The sequence below is a fragment of the Castanea sativa genome, chromosome 4 (assembly GCF_040712315.1).
Source record: "Castanea sativa cultivar Marrone di Chiusa Pesio chromosome 4, ASM4071231v1".
Lineage (NCBI taxonomy): Eukaryota > Viridiplantae > Streptophyta > Magnoliopsida > Fagales > Fagaceae > Castanea > Castanea sativa.
The window spans coordinates 6,475,587-6,481,711 of record NC_134016.1 but is presented as its reverse complement, the minus strand read 5'-3'; positions in this window follow the sequence as shown (position 1 = coordinate 6,481,711).

Genomic DNA, 6,125 nt, shown 5'->3' with positions numbered 1-6,125 from the left:
TCAATCACACACAAAACCACAAAAATTATATTTATGGGAAAAACCCTATGTGAAAAACCAAGTGACAAACTCTTAATAAATTCATTATTATAAAATCAAATATAATGTCTTTTCATTTATGCCTAATTATTGAGATTCAAACCAATACAATAATTTCTTTTACATGGGAATTAATATGAACTCACCTAAGATAAGATCTTCGCCGTGACTGTAGCATCCAAAACAAGTCCTTGCTTTCTTTGTATGTATCTCAAGACTAAAGAAAAAACCTCTTGTTTTTATGTGCTCTCTCTGCCTCTCACACACAAATACACTTACAATTTTCTTTAAGATAAGGACCTAGCCACCTATTTTGTTCCTATTAACTAACGCTCTCTAACAGGATTTTTATCTATAACTCTCTTTGCCACTAATCATGCATCAGTGGGCTGCACTTTGGTGCTGTGCACCCAACACCTCCAACTATCTAGCGAGTCAACCACGCTTTAAAACTTCAAACACAAACATTCTCTCTAACAAACATTTCTTGGCTACCTGATTTTCGTTCTTAACCTTTTCTTTTAGTTCCAATCTCATCTTAAATCCACGGAATTATTCTTATGTATGTCCTGTACTTAGCTTGGACCTTGGATCCAGAACTATTGTGCATTGAATCTGTCAACCAACAGTAGTCACGTGTCATAATCCGTAACGGGTCTAGTGCACAGAAGCGCTGGACCTAATCTTTGTAAAACAATATTAAGTGTAATTACCAAACTAGAATTTTGCCTCATGTTGAAGTCCTAAAGTTAGGTGCGAACTTCCAGTCCTTCTGCTAGCTAAGAGAATTCTTTTATTTTTCTGCTTTTCCTTTTAGTTAAAATAATAATAATAATAATAATACTAATATTTGACATATCTCTCTAGATTTAACTTTCAGCTTCAATTGGACTAAAAAAAATATAATATATGAGATTTTTTTAGCCTCTATTTTTGGATCTTGATTTGCCCACTATATATGGCCATCGACTAATGGATCCACTTTTGGAGGATAATACGATTAATTCAAAGAACTTCCAGATTTACATTTTAGACTAATGAGCCAATCCCCTAATTCCCCGTGAGAGTTGATTTCCTTGATTTTAAGCCTGTCTATCATATAAATATCATCAAAGATAAATAATCCAGATTATATATATCCTTAGTTGTGGCTCTAGAGGAGCCGTATGAAAAGCTGAAAGAGTGAACAGAGTTTTATCATTAAAATTTGAAATTCCTAACGTTATCTTAATGCAGTTTTGCAGCTTTAGGGAGAAGATAAAGCTCTTTTATAAAAATTCTCAAACGGTGTAAAATCCTAAACTAGAAGCTCTCCTGTCTTTTAAAATGAGAGTTTTTTTTTTTGTGAGAGAGAAAATGAGAGAGTTTAAGAACATAATAAAATGTCATGGTATTTACTATTTACAAAATACTTTTATTTGAAGTTGCGGTGGGTATTAATATAATATTTTGTTATTTTTATTTTTATTTTGACCTATTGTAGGCTACATTTCCACTATTGTAAAATTTTTATAATATTTCGTTGTGTCACGTTAATACAATTCACTGAATTCAGAGCTTTAAGGGTCTCCTTAATGAGAGCCAAATAGGCTGTTAGTGAATAGTAATATTAATCGATATAGGTCTAAGCCCCTATCTTAAAGAGGCAACTAATTTCATTTATATAGTGCACAAAAATGAGAACCAAAACATGTGCAAGACTAATTGAAAGCCTTCAAAAGTCCCTTAAATTGATGCCATGCATAACTAATTTGGAGTTTAAGGGTTATCCATATATTTGGTGCAATCAGAGAGCAGAAAAAAGATAACATTTGAGAAAAGATTGGATAGGGCCTTGGCAACTAAAGAGTGGGAAGATATGCATAGAAACGCTTCCTTAGCTCACCTAGTAGCATTGACATCTGATCATGTAGATCATAGGTACTCCTTATAAAACAGATGGAGAAAGCAGTGAGAGAAGGAGGAGGGCCTTCAGAGTTGAAGAAATGTAATAATAACATCCCAACTGTGAATAAGTTATAAACAATAGTGTGATAATCATACAAGCTTAGAGGAAGTAGTATGCGCAAAATCACAGAGAAGATAAAAGCTTGCAAGAAAAAACCTACAACTATGGTACAGAGGGGTATTTAGCAAGGTACAAAGAAATATCAGGGAAAAGAAAGAGCAAGCTAACATTAGAAGTGTGGTCTAATGCGCATGATCTCAAACTAGCTAAGGAATTCAGTAAGCAAATAAATAATCTACTAGAATCAGAATGTAGGGAATTGTCAAGAAATTCCTAACATGTGAGAAACAAAATATAGAGAAAAATATACGCCAAAGAAAAATAATCATACGCACAAGACAGTATTTACGTGGTTCGGCAATTTGCCTACGTCCACGAAGTTGCAGGGATTTCACTATTATCAAGAAAAAAAATACAAGGTGCGGTTACAATCCTTTTTCTCACTCACAAAAAACAACAACACCAAACTCTAATCACAAAACATCGTTTTCTACATCTTGCGCACAAGATTCACAATGGGCTACAAAACGGGCCTGTTGGCCCAAGCCTCCGTTCTATGGACTAAGTCTCAGAAAATCTCCTAATAAAATCCATGCAACATTATTCAGATCGAATCGTCAACCGAATCAAACATAACTAGGCTCCACAAAACCTAACACAGAAGCCAGAAGAAATTATGTGGAGACATAGATTGCAGATTTCTTGACTATGGGTTGTCTTGTTTCTGAAGCTCATTAGCCTTCTTGTGATAGAAACTAGACTCTCCATGAAAGTAATCACCTACCCTCAGTTTGAATTTTTTTTCCTTGGACAAAGGGTTCAAACAAGACTTAGCTGCTAGTGTGGTTACAACAACAACATAGTGTCATTCTTTCAAAACTCGAATGGTAGGCTAATTCATGTAAGAGATCCAATAGTGATAAATAGCTTAGTCCAAGGCTCCCTAACAAGAAATTTAAGCAATAAGTATCAAACAAATCTCTGACGGCTCTTCATCTTTGATAAATAAAAATTGAAAATTAAAAAAAAAAAAGAAAAAAAAAAAGCAAAGATTCATTCAACATGAAAAAGCTTGAAGGGTGGCAAATGAAATCAAGGAGTGGAGATAAGGGAAAAAGACAAAGACACAAGAGAATTATCTAAGGACTAAAGAAGAGTGAACGTGGAAGATGAAGGGGATGGGAGGTGGCCATTGTTGATTGGGAATTCCTTGAACTGTGTGTACATAAATATGATTTAATAGAATATTAAATATAGAGTAACTTTTATATTTCTTCTATAAAAAATATTTAACTTTTTTTGAGGGAAAAAAAAAGAATAACTTGTTTATTGATTTATTTATTAGGTAATTTAATCTCTCTCTCTCTCTCTCTCTCTCTCTCTCTCTCTCTCTCTCTCTATATATATATATATATATATATAAACAATCTTTTTTTTTTTGGTAAACTGGATATATTAAGGAAAGCAACTAAAGAGTTAATGGCATTGCTATGGCAGTGCCTACAATAAAAAGTACCTAATGCATCAAGTCTAAGTTGATCAATAATACAACCCCGGGAAGAGGTAAAAACAACAATCTAAATCTATATAGAAATACTAAAAGCTGAAGCTTAGTTGTTATCATGCTCTTATTAAGCCACATTAGCATAGCATTTCATTCAATTTTGGTCAACTTTCATCTTTTGGTCCATTTCGGTCCCTTTTAGTCCATTCAGTCCAATTTGATCTATTTGCTCTACTTCGATAATGCTTTGGGAGGAGAGATTTGTGCTTCATTGAAATTCTAAATGTAATGTTTGTAGATTTTTTATAAATATTTTACTTATGTTATTATTTGATTGCTGAATCTAAATCTTCAAGTTGGTACTTGGAGTTATTAGCTAGATGTTCACATGCAACAATCATATATAGAAATAGTCCGTGGATTTGGAGTTCTGTTTGGTAAGTATGGTAAATACTATTGGTTGTAGCAAACTAAAATAAGGTTATTCTATTTATAAAAATATCAATTTTATATAGTGACCTGTTTTGCTTTTGGGATTGATAATCAAACTATTGTAGTGATTTTTCTTTTGAATAGCTCTCTATCAAATTTCCCCTTGTCCCCATATTGCGTTTCCCTTTCTATTCTGCATTTATTTACTCTACGAATATTATTTGAGTAATATCTTAAACCAAGGCCAACTATACTTGGACTAATTAACACTAGGCTTAAAATTGGTTTGTGGGTTTGATTAAACCTTTTTTCTTTATATACAAGATAGAATTTCTACTCTAGCCTAATTTAAGTGTATATTGTGTGAAATTCCTTTCTGTAGACTTGAACTCCGGCCCTTACCCCCCACACTCCACAAGCATTTATACCTGTGGAGTGACTATCGCACCAAGAGTGTGCGGTTGCTCTAAGGGTATTTGCTAATAAACCATTTTATGAAAGTTTTGATACCACTTTGATAAAAAAATATAAAAAATTGTCAAAAAAAAAATTTCCATAAAAAATTTCTAAGAATATTTTCTAAATTAATGTTCTTAAGACATCTGTTAACTTTTCCCTTGATTTATTAGTAAAACCGGGATGAACTTAGTCTAAATAAATTAACATAGGTAACAAAATAAGAATGAAAACAACCAACACGAGAAGCAACAAAGGCAAGAAGTCATAGCACTCTACGCAGTTGCACCAATGTAGAGTTAGCTTCCTTCCACATTTATAGCAAAACATAGTACCGCATCTGCATCCAGAATCATAGAAACTACATTATGAAAAATAATTCTATATGTCTAACTGTGAAGAAAATATTGATCGAGTAAAGAGGAAAGAAAACAGGAACATAAACATGGTACTGTAAAAGTAAAATGAAATCTTTTGCGTAGATTATATCAAGTAAAATGCTTTATAGCCGAAGTGATAGAAAAGAAATCTAGTCTTTTAAATTTCTTTTTTCTAACAGGGTATGTCACGCGTCTCATTATACATTGAAATGTTTTATTTTTTTGGGAAACATACATTGAAATGTAAAAAGGAAAAAGAAAAGGAAAGATACTATATAAAAGATTGGCAAAAGTTTTTAGATTGGGTTTGCTATCAATGCATGTCGTACAAAAATACAATTCTCTTTCTTTTCTTTTTCTTCCCATTTTTGGTCTGGCCCAACCCATATTATAAATCTGTTAAAAGTAATTTCCATGCATCTTTCACAATTATCAAACAATTGGCCATAGGCCGAATGGAAATTGCTCTCTAATGGTAAAGTTGAAATTAATTTGGGGAATGTTTGTCTTTTTTTTTCTCTCTCTTTTTTTATTTTTTATTTTTTTATTATTATTTAAGTGAAATGAAAAGAATAGGGGTATTTGCGTCAGCCAGTTCATGCTAAATTAGATATGAAAGAGCCATGCTGTGGAATCAATAAGAATATGTTGGCACTTTTGAGGAAAAAAAAAAAAAAAAACTAAGAACGTTTCAGGAGAATCCCACGGAAATCTACAATGGAATGGGTTAAATTATTTGTTGGATTTTAACCAAAAACTTTAAATTAAATCATAAAAAATTCAATTGCAGCCAAAAATAAAATGGGCTGAATCAAAGATCAAAATTTAAAGGCTGCCAAAAACAGTTGTTTTCTTCTTGAAATTGAGGCAGGTCCTCTAATATATTTAAGATTTGAAAATCATATAGCCTTCCCCCCCCCCCCCCCCCCCAAAAAAAAGAAAAAAGAAAATCATATAATAAGGAATCGAAAATACAAGGTAAAAAAAATCCTGAAATTTTTAATTAGTCTGTGTTTTCAATTTTCAATCAAATGCTTTCGTAGTGTTGAGATTTAGAACTCACTAATCAGGTCACTTTTAAGATGAATTTCCTAAATGATTTTTTTTTTTTTTTTTGATAAACACTAAATGATTTGTTAATATGACAAAACTACACATAAAAAATATTTGTTAATATATAAGGGCAATGGGGGGAAACAAGAAAAAGCAATAGAAACTTTTAAACTTCGGAGTTTCTTGAAGATCATAGTTAAAAATGTCAAAATAAAACAAAAATATAAAAGTTGATCAAACCTGCATGACATAT